The sequence below is a fragment of the Parambassis ranga genome, chromosome 5 (genome assembly GCF_900634625.1).
Source record: "Parambassis ranga chromosome 5, fParRan2.1, whole genome shotgun sequence".
Lineage (NCBI taxonomy): Eukaryota > Metazoa > Chordata > Actinopteri > Ambassidae > Parambassis > Parambassis ranga.
Window position 1 is genome coordinate 29,679,210 of NC_041026.1, and position 13,245 is coordinate 29,692,454.

The following is a 13,245-nucleotide window of genomic DNA, read 5'->3' on the forward strand; positions in this document are numbered from 1 at the left end:
TAGGGAGCAGGAAAGCCTAACAGTGCAATTTAACCTACAGTTACGTATATTTTGTAAGCAGGATGGAGCTCTACACTTAGGAACAACTCCTCACTGGTTAATGTGTTCTCAGAGGGTTACCTGTGCAGCTCTGGTACATTATCAGTGTAATAGCTCTGTGCTGCCGTCCTGCTATTAGTAGTCTGCAGCGTTCTTCCGCACAGCGCTTGACTGAGTTTTAATTTGGACTCAGGCTGTTGGATGGCTTCTATCTACAGCCTTAACACATAACACATCCCTTAACACATCCCAGACACCAGGAGCCTTCCGGCCAGTCATCTCCACAAATTCATACAGGGGAACACACAGGGAACATAATGTGGGGCTTCACATTAATACACAATTCTATAGCAAAAAAAGTATATTACCAATGATGGAAGCATGTTTGCCAGGTTATAAGCAGTATGCTGCTTTAGCATTGCTTTAGTCTGTAAAGCAGCACTATGTATGTTAGTGTGTCTGGTTTTTAATGACCGGTGACTGAATTCCCAGTGCTTTGCACACTATCCAGCCGGTGATCCTGAAGGACAAACTGGAGCAGACAGGGGTGGACCACCTGCTGTCAGAGTGGATCAGGGACTACCTCACAAACCGACCAGTTTGTGAGAGCCCAGATCTGTGTGTCTGACCTGCTCACCTGTAGGACGGGTGCCCCTCAGGGGACTGTCCTGGCCCCCTTCCTCTTCGCCCTCTACACGTCAGACTTCAGACACAACACTGACGGCTGTCAGTTTCCCCATTGTGGGACTAATAAAGATATACTTAATCTTAATTCTTAATTTGCAGCAGACTCAGTCATTGTGTGCACAGGTGCTATATGAGACTCTAAATCTAATAAATTTCAGAAACCCACATCCTCCTTGTTCCATTTAAAGTGAGCCGTCACCCACCGTAACTTTGTACTAATAATGACTCTGCACTATTTAGTAGACTGACGACAAACCTCATATAGTTTTAATTAATTTGATGTGTGTGTCCACACATATCCACATAAAAAAACTGAAAACTCTGTAGTATATATCACAGGCCTGTTAGAGGTGCTGCAAGGTTACCACAGAAATGCGACAAAAACAGAAAAGGATACATGAGGCATGCATACAAATCTCACGCCGCCATTGTCGGAGTGAACACATTGAATAAGGTAACTATTTAAGGGAAAATAGCATTTTGAAATCTATTCACTCTGGGACCCAGTTTCCAAAATATTGTGTATGCCTAAAACACTAAATTTAGGTCAGGTTAAGCAGCAAAACAGCCTCAAACCAAGATACCACACCATGTTTCACAGATGGGAACGCAGTGTTTTCTTAGATTTTTGGAGAGCTCTGACTTTCTCTTTGCATTTCCGCCATGCAATGTTCTCCTGATGGATTCATGAACATTAAGATTAGTCAATATGTGAAATAATTTCTAGGTCATATTTATACAGAAATAGAAAAAATGTACCACATAGTATGTAGTGGATTACTGTGTGTGTGTTTGTGGGAAAAGGGCAGTAAGTGAATGAGGCAACAGACAAGGCTTTTAAGCATTCAGCCAGTACAAAAACAAGTACCTCATAATAGTGTACACTCTTGAAAACCCACTAAACACTGGCTGAATGATGTTTTACAGGGGTTATTTAAAGGTTATTTCATTATAAAAGCAGTGAATTAGATGTTAGTTCATTCAAGGTTCTTTTCATTCCTCAAGAGTTCTGAGTGTGATTACTGGTGCCCATGTACATATTATTTTTTGAATTCTCCTCATGCACAATGGGCCTGCTTCACCTTGCCAGCTATTGATTTAAAAATCTAAAGGAGAAGAAAAATGCAGTGAGCATAGTTCAGCTTCCTCTACTTTCTCTTACTCTCCATCTCATAAAATATTACAGGCTAGTTTCTTCAATTCTAAGCTCTTGTCTTGATCATTCTGTTTACATTTTTTTGATATACCACAATTATATGATGTATATATATATATATATATATATATGATATAATGATCATAAATTGTTTTGTATCTTCTATAAAACAACATAAAAACAACTGTATCTCATGAAATGTTATGTTTGCATGTACATATATCCTTTTCTCCACACACGGGGGTAGGTGGGACGTATACTTGACGGTTCATGTTTCACTGCAATCTCTCCATCCTGCCGCCACGATTTCGAGCTCTTTGTTGAAAATCTATACCTCGTTGGAAAGCCACTGCCCTAAGCTATTGATTGCCGGCTTGTTTGACCATACAAAAGGATCGAGGGCCTGTCCAGAGCCAAAAGAAACCAATGAGCGACTATATCAAATGAAGCACCTCCCCCTACTCGTACACTTGTATTTTCAGCCCATTATATTTGATGCTGAATCTGATGCAATGGATGTATAGCCAATAAAACTTCTGTCATGGGGATGTCCCACATGAAGGGGTTGTGGCAGGAGGGTGGGCTACACACCTACGCATAAACATGAACAATGGATGCTGGCTGTCCGTGCGTACACGCGTAACACTGAGAGTGAGCGTATATATCTACATATTGTGGTAACTCCAGCGACCAGAGAAATGGCGAAATGCACACAAAAGAAGAACTACACCGTTGAAGAAGTTATCGATGAGTGGACAAGAAGGGAAAGCGACTTTTCTGACGAGGACGTGTCGGACGCAGAAAGTTATGTGTCGTCTGTTGACTCGGTGGAAGAAGATATGTTCATTGAAGGAGGAGATATAGTCCTTAACAAGTAAGTGTAACTTTTATACATGTTGCAGTTTTATAAACAGAATGTAGACGTTTCGAAGAATTAGTGTGTGGGGGAGGTTTGCACTTTTACTATTCCTCTACAACAGGGGTGTCCAAACTACGGCCCGCGGGTCGGATTTTCTATGGCCCGTGGCTTCTATCTTAAAATGTGTTATTTTTGGCCAACAGGCAATTCTTATTTTTGTTTTTAACTCATTGTGTAACGTTTGCATCATGATTCTCTGAGCAGAACATTATCCCTCTCTCTCTGCATCGTGGTGCGTCACGCGGTGCTGCAGGGCTTGGTTGTTGGTTCCAGCTACGCAGAGGGCTCCGAAGGTGCAAAACACCGGTTCAGAACTTCGACACAATTCACTGCGAGACTAAACATGCTTCTGCATACAACCTGCTATCGGAGAGCGTCTGTACAAGGGACGTTCTCCAAAACTACGGAGCCCCTCTGTGACATGGTAAAAGAAATAAATTGTGGCCACGAATAACGTGCGCACTAAATATTGTTATTATTAGTTGTAGTATAGTAGCCCTATTAGAGCGTCCCTCTCTGGGGAACGTGCCGGAGTACTGGGGGGCTCCAGGAGCGCAGGGGAGTGGAGCGGAGCGTCCCTCTCCTTGTCCATCGTGTCGCTCCCTGCTGCCCGGTGCGGGCAGGAGCGGGCAGCAGGGAGCGATGCTGGAGCCATTAGAGAAGTTAAAGCGACATGATGGAGAGGGAGAGGGACGCTTGTTGCTCCCTGCTGCCCGGGGAGGCTGCGTCCTGTCCGGCAGCCTGCTCGGGCCTTTTTACCGGCGGCTGGATACAAGCAACTCCCCAGAAATGAGAACATGCGACTTAGTTTGTGTCGTGTGAGCAGACTGTTATAAACTGTAATGTTTTACATCGCCGGACATCTCACGCTGTTGCAGGCACCCTCTCTGTATAATGCCCTCTTGCCATGGCACAAGTCCTTGTGGTGTGTTAAAAAACTCAGTAAAGTCTTTCCTTATAGTTTAGTGGGCGGGCCGTATGAGGAGTTCTGCACACACGCGTCTCGCGGAGTATGGTACCTCAGTGCGGAAAAGACCTTTTTTTGTATCTCTTACCACCCGTGGAGCGCGTTCTCCGCTCTTTGTCTCGCGGAGTATGGAAAAGCCTTGACTCCGTCATTCAGTACACATCTGTCGTAAGGCACGTCATCACGTTTTTACGTCTCGTTGCCATGCACTGCAAACCTGTGTAAACATTAAATTACAGACCCTTTGAGATCAGCACTAAATGACTCCCACCTGGTCTACCTGACATTTTACTGATGTCTGCTGCTCCTAAACCAGACCTGCCACATATGATCAGATCTCACCTTCACAGTAGAGTCAATAACTTGCCTGTTGCTCTGTTATCACAACCACACAGTTTCTGAAAGTTTTAAATTTATGCTGTGTATTCATATACATTTTCTGATCTGTTCATCTGAATGCTAAGATGTTATTTTGTTTGTTGTGTAAGATATAACATATTACAAAACAGCATACACAGTTTTTATTGTTTAAAATAATGACATCGGGGACTGTTGGCCCTCGGAGAGTTTCGCATTATCGAATCTGGCCCTCCCCGAAAAAAGTTTGGCCACCCCTGCTCTACAAGTAGTTGTGGAGGACTGATTTGTGCGGTGATCCAGTTGTTCTGTGAATGAATATCTGATATATACATACAGACATACATATGTCTATAGTTATTTTGTGTTATATATTTTTTTTTGCATTTTTAGGCAAACACTGTTCTATTTTGTTTACCTGTGTGGGTCCTTTGTTCTGTTTTGTTTACCTGTGTGGGGGAGGTGTGCACTTTTACTATTCCTCCACAAGTAGTTGGAGTAGTGGAGGACTGATTCGTGAGGTGAACAATGAATGCAGATACAGTTGTTCTGTGAATAAAAACCTTATTTTTTGCATTTTAGGCAAACTCATTCAGATACAGAGTGGGAGCCAAGCACCAGAGCCATAGCAACCTCATACTCCCAGTGTACCACATCACATACCAGTCTACATCTCTGGTGACAGTAAGATGTCTGTATGTTGAAGCATTCCAGAGTTATGCACTTTGGTGCCAAAGTGTCCATTTGGAGACTCCAAATGTCACTTTTTGGAGAGCGCCTGGGAATACCTGTTCAAAATGGTCATTTCTTGTCCAATTATTATCTACTTTTAACTGAGAATAGGTAAGACTTCAGCCTGTGTCACTGTATTGTCATTTAATCAACATCTCCATGCTCCAGTTGTCAAGCAGCCTTTTTTTACAAGCGAGCTACAAAATCTTTTCATTTCTCTGTGTTTAGACTTCTCTCACAGTTTACCATTGCAATGCATGCAATTACAGTAAATCACACAGCTAAAATACACACAATTCACCTCCACAATGAGACCAAGCTTTTGCATATACTCCTAAGGGCTCACAAACAGCTTGTAGTTTAATTTGGGTATGCCTTTGACAGGCATTTGTCAAATATTGAGGGTAAATCAAAAGGGATATGTCTCTCTAAAACAAGCTAGCAGTAGAGATTTCTTTTCGTAACGTTGTCTAGAATCTGAAAATATCCAAATCGTGTGGAAATTTGGCAAAATATGGCATGAGTGTTAGGATTCTGTGTTTCTTGATTTGTTTTTTGTTTGGTTTTCATTCCTGCCCTGAGTCTGTGATCTGTGTGTTTGCAGTTGTGTCTTGTGTTTCCTGTTTTATTTTGAAAGTCCATGTTTCCCCTTGTGTTCCTGTGTGTTTTACTTCCTTGTGTTTCCCGCCTAGGATTGCTTGCCCCGCCCTGACGTGTCTCACCTGTGTCTTGTTACCCTTCTGTATTTAAGTCCTGTGCTCTCCTTTGTTCTTGTTAGTCCGTCCGTTTATCCATGCCGTGTTCCTGTGTGTGTTTCCATCCTCCTTTTTGGATCTCTGTTAGGTTTGGTTTGTTTTTTACTAGTTTGTTGTTGTTGGATTAGTTAGTTGCTTTTTACACTTTTGATTTGTACTTTGCATTCTGGATTTTATGTTTTTTTTTTTACCTTTTTGGCTTTATTAAAAGCTCACTAAAGGTTAACCTCAGCCTTTGTGGCATTTGGGTCCAAACATCCCCATAACACAACAATTAGTTCCTTTCGGAAATACAGAAAATGTCATTTGAACCAAGTTACTGAATAAAATGTTCTTTATTTTAAACACATTTTCATAAATGTATTTCTCACACAGAAAAGTATCATTTAGAAAGGTAGGGTCATTTTGTTTTTGTGAACTATTCTTCCAAAAAGAGAGAAAAAAAAGAAAAAAAAAAATCAATGGAATCTGACAAGTGCAATTTGAGCACATGCCATTTCCTTTTGCCAATGTGCTCCTGTATCAGCTCATTGTGATGACTTGGAACAGAACAAAAAATTCTCCTCCCTACGAACTCCCTATCTGACCATCCATCTGACACTTTGGAGGTTCAGCAGTCTTGACAGGGAGAGGACTGAGGCTAATATCTCTCTGAGATGGAGGGATTGACCTTTTTGGTCTCAGTCCTTATTAGAGCACAAAGCGCTGTTGAGTAAGCTGGGCGCACTCACATGAATCTTCTATTAGAGAGAAAAGTTTAAGTCAAGGCTTTACTGTTCCACTGCCACCATATAGAGACTCAATGCAGCTAATGGGTCAATAGAAGCCTTTATGAAGAAATGAAAAGGCACATAAAGCAGATAGCATTCATATTCCTTTTAAAGACTGTAATCTCAACATCAGTAGGCCTATTTACCCTAAATTTCCTTTCCTCTGACATCAAGACTCATAAATGGTACTTTAATTGGGCATATTGGCTCATATATTAAAATATATACTATATAATAATATACTCTAAAATATATAACTATAATTATAAGATATAACTCTGTTTCTAGAAATGAGGGCAGCTGATGGCTGAAAATGAGCAGATTTTTCCCCTTCATCTTATCAAATATAACAGATGATACAGGGCTCTAGACTAACTTTTTGCAGTGGTTGCACTGGTGCGCCTAACTTTTTTTCTTAGGTGCACCAGCACGATATTTAGGTGCACCACATCACACTTAACACCACAGTTTGTGAATTTAAAAAATGATTTAAATTATATACACCATTATGTATTTAATAGCTGTGATTGAGATATATTTTGTTTTCTTCAACACCTTTTTAATGTAGCTACTCGTAGTGTAGTTCTTGTCAAGTCAAGTCAAGTCAAGTCAGCTTTATTGTCAACTCTGCTATATGTGCTGAACATACAGAGAATCGAAATTGCGTTACTCTTCACTCCGCAACATATAACATGTAACTAAAAACTAAAGATAAATATAAAGTGTAAAAAAATGTACCTACAATGAGGCACACACAAAATACAAGGCACATAATGAAGGCACAATGCAGTAAGAGTGCAAAAGATGTATAGTGCAAGTCAGTGCAGTTGGCATAATATAAACAGGAATGGTTTAACTTATAACAGCTTATTGAGACTGGTATGAGAGTGCAAAAGATGCAATGGTGCAAGTCAGTGCAGTTGGCATAATATAAACAGGAATGGTTTAACTTATAACAGCTTATTGAGACTGGTATGAGAGTGCAAAAGATGCAATGGTGCAAGTCAGTGCAGTTGGCATAATGTAACAGTCCAGGAATAGATTAAGTTATAGCAGCTTATATGAGACTGGTGTGACATGACAGGGTAAAAAGTGACTGGTGCACAGAGTTCCTTTGGTAAAGTGGCTGGTACAAAGAGTTCCTATCTTGGGTGGTGGTAGGGGTGAGGGGATGGTGGTAGGGGTAGGGGGTGGGGGGTGGTGTCAGGGAAGGGGGAGAAAGTGGGGCGCAGCAGGGAGAGAGTTCAGCTTCCTGACAGCCTGGTGGATGAAGCTGTCCCTCAGTCTGCTGGTCCTGGCCCGGAGGCTGCGCAGTCTCTTTCCTTATGGAGTATGGAACAAGCTTTAGCACACAGCATCAGCTCTGCGCAGCATATGTCCGTGTTCTTCTTCTTCTTTCCTGTGGTCTCGGTCTGACTGCAGCAGACGCGTTTTCAAACACACACACACACACGGAGGTCCCGCCCTTCACCGTCTCTGATTGGTTTAGACCACGATATGAGCCTAATGTGTGTCTGTTGTTGGACCACATGGAGACTTTTAAGAGTCGCGGATAATGTATCTCCCTCTAACAGCTGGTCGCACAGGTGCGACTTCGGATATTTTTTGGTTGCACCATTGAGATATTAGGTTGCATGTGCGACCAAAATGAAAAAAAAAATTAAATAAAATTATTAATAAAATAAAGATTATGGACAGAGCTTACGTGACATCACCTGTTTGTTTCTGAAGAGCTGTTTTGAGGTTACTATTGATTTTAGTGGGCTGTCTGCAGGTAAGACTGGTTGTTACTTGGCCTTATGAGGTCATGTGTCAGCTGAGTAATTAAGACTAGTTGTAGTTTTGATGAAGTATCTTTATTTTAGGAAAATGTATAACACACATGTTGCATTCAGTGACCATCAGAAAGTGTCTGGCTATGATGATTTGTGCATAACATGAATAAAAAGTTAAGGGATCCTAGTAAGCTGATATATTTTTACATCCTCAAATTGATGATAACAAATTACCCCAAAACATCCCACTGCTCGTATAGGTCATATACAGTTTTATAGTCTTTATATCAATGTTACTACATAATAGCATTGGCCACAAACATACAATATTGTTTAATCATGAAGTCATTAATCTCTGTTAGAAGGCTCCCAGAGGAGCTTGAGAGGAGAATGATGCACCATGTTATTGTTACTACCACCATCTGTAACATTTAAACAACTCTGTTCAGAGATAACAACCTAATGCAATCACAATATCCCTATAAATGGGACTGATCACCACAGATGCTTTCAGCGTCTGCACTCACTTATTAGTAAACATGAGATTACAGTCACTGTAACATAAGCTGAAATATTTACCCACTCTGTCAATGACACATGACAAATTGTCATTTTCTGACACACTCAGGATAATCTGGTTTTAGCAGCAGAAAATATCTGCACTTAATATCAATTCCGGTCACTATAAAATAAACCATACAATAAGGACCCCTCAAAGATCATGTGAACCTATTTTAATAAAGCCACTGCACATTCCTGAAGTTCGTTGAGTGGCCACTTGAGGGTGATTTCATGTCCATGTCAAAATGTAAAACTTTACAGCAGAATTAAACATGTTTATGGCTAGGACAGTTAGTTTCTATGATGCTAAAGTAGCTGCTAGCTGTAAAGATGTAAAGATCTTATTTCAGGAAAAAACAAAATACAGTAGGCAAATAAATACCATAGATAGAAGAGACATTAACACCATTTCATAAAATTATTCTCACTGCAAATAATGTGTAAGAGTTACCTTGCTGTGCAGCTATTAATGCTGCTACTTATATCACAGCCATATCACTGTGTCCATGGAAACACAGACACTCACACAGCTTTATGCCTCTACAGTATATAATGCACATAATATTAAATGTTCACATTGTCTAAATTACAGTTCTGAGCTCATAACATTTCTCTGTATATTTTCCTTCAGTTTTGCATATACACAAATCAAAAAATGTGAAGAATTTCCAGCCAGCTAGTGTGGAGATCTAAATTAGATTCTGATACTGGATTTTTGAGGCCGATAACATCATTTTATTTTAATGCTCAAATATTTTTGTTTAAAATTTTTGCTTACTTTATCTTTGTATTTATTATCAGCATGAGAGGAACATTGTTATGTATGTTGACAAGGAGAACTGGTATTGACCTCCTCTGCATACATTTGGCATAAATTAGGAAACAACTCACACCACTCAGCAAGTGAAAAGTTACCAGTCTTCCCAGTTTTTATTGAAATTCGTAAAATCAAAAATATGCCTCTGGAAATGTTCTCTCAATTTTGTATTGACTTTTTTCTACAATTAAATAAAAACTATTAAACTGGGTAATTAAACTGGTGATGAAGAAATACCAACACAGAGCAACTATGCTAACACACAGCAACAGGTTAGCTTTCTGACACTTTAAAAAAACATCCACATTATACTAACTGACATCATTTGCAACCACTGTGGACACAGTCAGTGCCAACTCTGCCAATATCCACATCTGATTAGACTGATCAGGAAGGCCAGCTCCATCTTGGGTTGTCTCCTGTGCAGAGGATGTGTGAGAAAGGTATCATCCCTGATGCTAAATGTATCCCATGCACAGCACTGAGCAGCTCCCTCACTACTGCTGCAACACTAAGAATTTTCCCCACTGTGGGACTAAAGGGATTTTTATCGGCCGATGGCTGATATTTCACTTAGGCTGATATTGATGTTTTTCCAGATGCGCAGCCCTGAGTATGCTAAAATTTAGAACATTTCCACACACATTTTTTAATCTTGGATAATTTCAGGACTTAAAAAAGCAGCTTAGTTTCCATCTTCTCTCCATTCCATTGTAAAACAGACTTTTCCGATTAAAAATGAAAATCTGTTGTCTGCAAGTACAATGGCCTCAAACTTATTAGCAACTTATCGCCAATACATTTGATCAGGCTCTACATGAGAGGTCTCAGAACTAACCAGACTAACCAACCTGTACATATTAAACACCATGTACACTTCTATCAATAAATATCTGTAATACTGGCTTATAATATTGGTGCTTGATAGATCCATCAATCTCTAGTCTAAATGTCTATAAAAATGCATAAACTGTTATCCTTCCTAAAATCCCACTGACACTCTTTAACATTTAAAAAATGGCAGTGCGTTCCTGCCAGCCAGATAACAGATGCACAGCTTTGCATAAAAAGTGTTTTTAATAGCTTATATTAGAAGGCTGGTCATAAATTTCTTGAATAAATCAAGCAATTTACCTTCTCACTTGATTTATTGCCTCAGTGATAATTTTATCTCAAAAATCACAAGATTACACAGTGTAGTTATTGTACTAAATAAATATGGGTACAGTTCTGATGTTACACAAACTCTCACCAGGCACCTTGCTCAGTGAACATTTTGAGATTGAAACATGAGATTATGGTTTCATGTTTCAAGAAAGTTTTAGTTAATAATGTTCCTTATCATGTATTAATAACAATCCACTGAAATCAGAATTTTAAGATTAAAGTTTAAAAAATATAATATAAAATAAGTCAGAATTTAGTCAGATTTTTTTTCAATTATGACATTTTCTGAAGACTTTTGAGATTACAGTCAGAACTCACAGTTTCTCTGAGAAAAAGAAATCTGAGATCGAAGTCAAACATTTTAGATAAAGTCAGAATAGAACTTCACAGATCTGTTTTGAGATTAAAGACGGAATTCTGATTGTTTCAGAAAAATACATTGAGTCAGACCTAAAAAAAAAAGTCTGAATTGGTCTTTGGCGACGGATGCCAATACAACAAGGAACAACGTAGGGTGTGGCGACCTGGTGACTGACAAGACGCAATAGTGTAGGCACGCATTGTGTGTCTGCAGTACAGCCTTTCTGGTTCACCTTCTCATCATAACATGGTTATCTCTGGCTTCAGAAAACAACATTGATAATCTACCAAAACACAAGTCCAACAGGCAAGAGAGATGGAAGCTAGATATCCACTTTTATGGTGTAAGGCAGGCTAATGACCTGAACTCACTGCATGACACATTCTTGTGCCACAAAAGTCCATAATCTATTTTTAATCTGCTCCATAAGGTGGATAATGACACTTGAACATGAGACTTGTAATTAGTCAATGATTGTGAGGGTGAGATCCAAAATGATTATGGCCATATTAGCATTTTCTCATTTGATATGTGTTAAATATTTAAAACCACTGTCCAGATTAAAAACGAGCAGTTCATCAGTCAGTTGTCCATTTGTTCAGCACCTCCAGGAAACGCTGCCCTCACAGACCCTGCTCCAGTGCCCCTGCCCAAACCAGAAGCAGCCACCCCCACTGAAGGTTGCAACCTACAGCACAGTATCCTCAAATACTCCCAAGCTGCCCGAGAGCATGTCTCCTGTAAGGATGTCCCACCAAGCTAACCAAGAAAAAGAAAATCCAGCTAAACAACACCTAATTACATAGACGGTCACCTAAATCACACGTTAAAGGCATTTCAGGTTGAATCATACATGCATTCATCATACATTCAACCCATCCACACACTACAGCAAATATTCCAAGTCACCTTATTCAGTGAGGGTGTTTGCCGGGATGCGGACGGATATTAAATTGCCGGATTTTTGAATGAAGTCTGGTCCAGCGTTCAGCCGCGTGAAAACACGTTTTGCCACTGCTCTGTCCGAGACACACTTGTGCTATTGCGTCAAAAATACTAATAATTGGGATACACGTTATTGTTGCAGAGTGAAACAACCCAGACCAGCTTACAACAACATCCCCAAAAACCCGCATTAGCTGCTGGGTTTCAGCGCTGCTTGTGCAGAACAGCGCGGCGGTGTAATAATAAGAGGGAAGGTGTTAAAAGAGAGAGGTGTCGGTTTGTTTACCTTGCTGAGATGCGGATTCTCCTCGGGCAGCAGTGATGCGGTGCCACGGATGGTGCGCAGGAGGTGAGGTGCCGCTGCTCGCTAACGTCGGAGTGTCCTTAACGCCGTGTTTAAGTGAGATGCTTGGAAGCGACCCGGGCTCGTTTCACACTCCTCCTCTGTGCTCCTTCGGGACGCCCTGTCCTCTCCTCTCCTTCTCTCCGTTATGAAATCTTAGTGGAGCTGAATGCAGGGACGGACCAGCCTCTCTACGCCCTCCCACCCCATCCACATCCCTCCTTTCTTTCGATCACCTTCTGGTCTCCTCTCACGAGCGTCAAGAGACGGAGATGCATCAGCAGCACTTCCGGTATGCAGATAACAAAATAAAGTTCTAAATTATTTAGTATCAAAATAAAATTATATAGAGGCCAACCCGTGAGCATAGCATGACAGATAATCGTACGAGAAGTAGCTAAGATTCGAAGTTGTATTTATCTTTCTAAAAAAACAAAACAAACAAAAAACAACCAGAACATCAGTAGCCTACTGGTATTAAAGGTGGTGGTATTAAATGCTACAAGAACCTCAATCATGGTGTTAAATTAATTTGACATGCCTCCAAACACTAACCATTTAAATTAATATATATAAAATATATATTTTAATTATGTAGTACCATTTGCATTGATTTGTCTGTGCTTTCATAATAGGCTAGATGTATATCAATTTTAGACCTAAAAGTATAATTTGAGGTTTAGAATTAGGTGCATTTTTTACTATTTTTCAGGTTCTATAAAACAGTATGTTCAAATACCAAACTGGTGATTTATGTTATATGTGTATGTCGCTATTGGAGATAAAACCATCCGGCCAAAGGCAACACATTTACTGGGGGATTTTCTTTTATTTTAACGGTAAATTTAACCAACTTCCGGTACTGTCCTCACCGTCCACGGTGTACTTGACTTA

The 13,245-nt window shown here is 40.1% G+C and overlaps 1 protein-coding gene across 2 annotated transcripts in view; it reads right to left on the bottom strand.

Annotated features, from left to right (window-relative positions):
- The window catches only part of cntn2 (contactin 2), a 50,146-nt gene extending 37,701 nt beyond the window's left edge, over positions 1–12,445 (bottom strand). For both annotated transcript variants that reach the window (XM_028405926.1, XM_028405925.1), the window contains exon 1: positions 12,295–12,445. The gene's annotated coding sequence lies outside the window, so the exon portion shown is untranslated. The remainder of the gene's footprint in view (positions 1–12,294) is intronic.
- Positions 12,446–13,245: the final 800 nt, after the last annotated feature.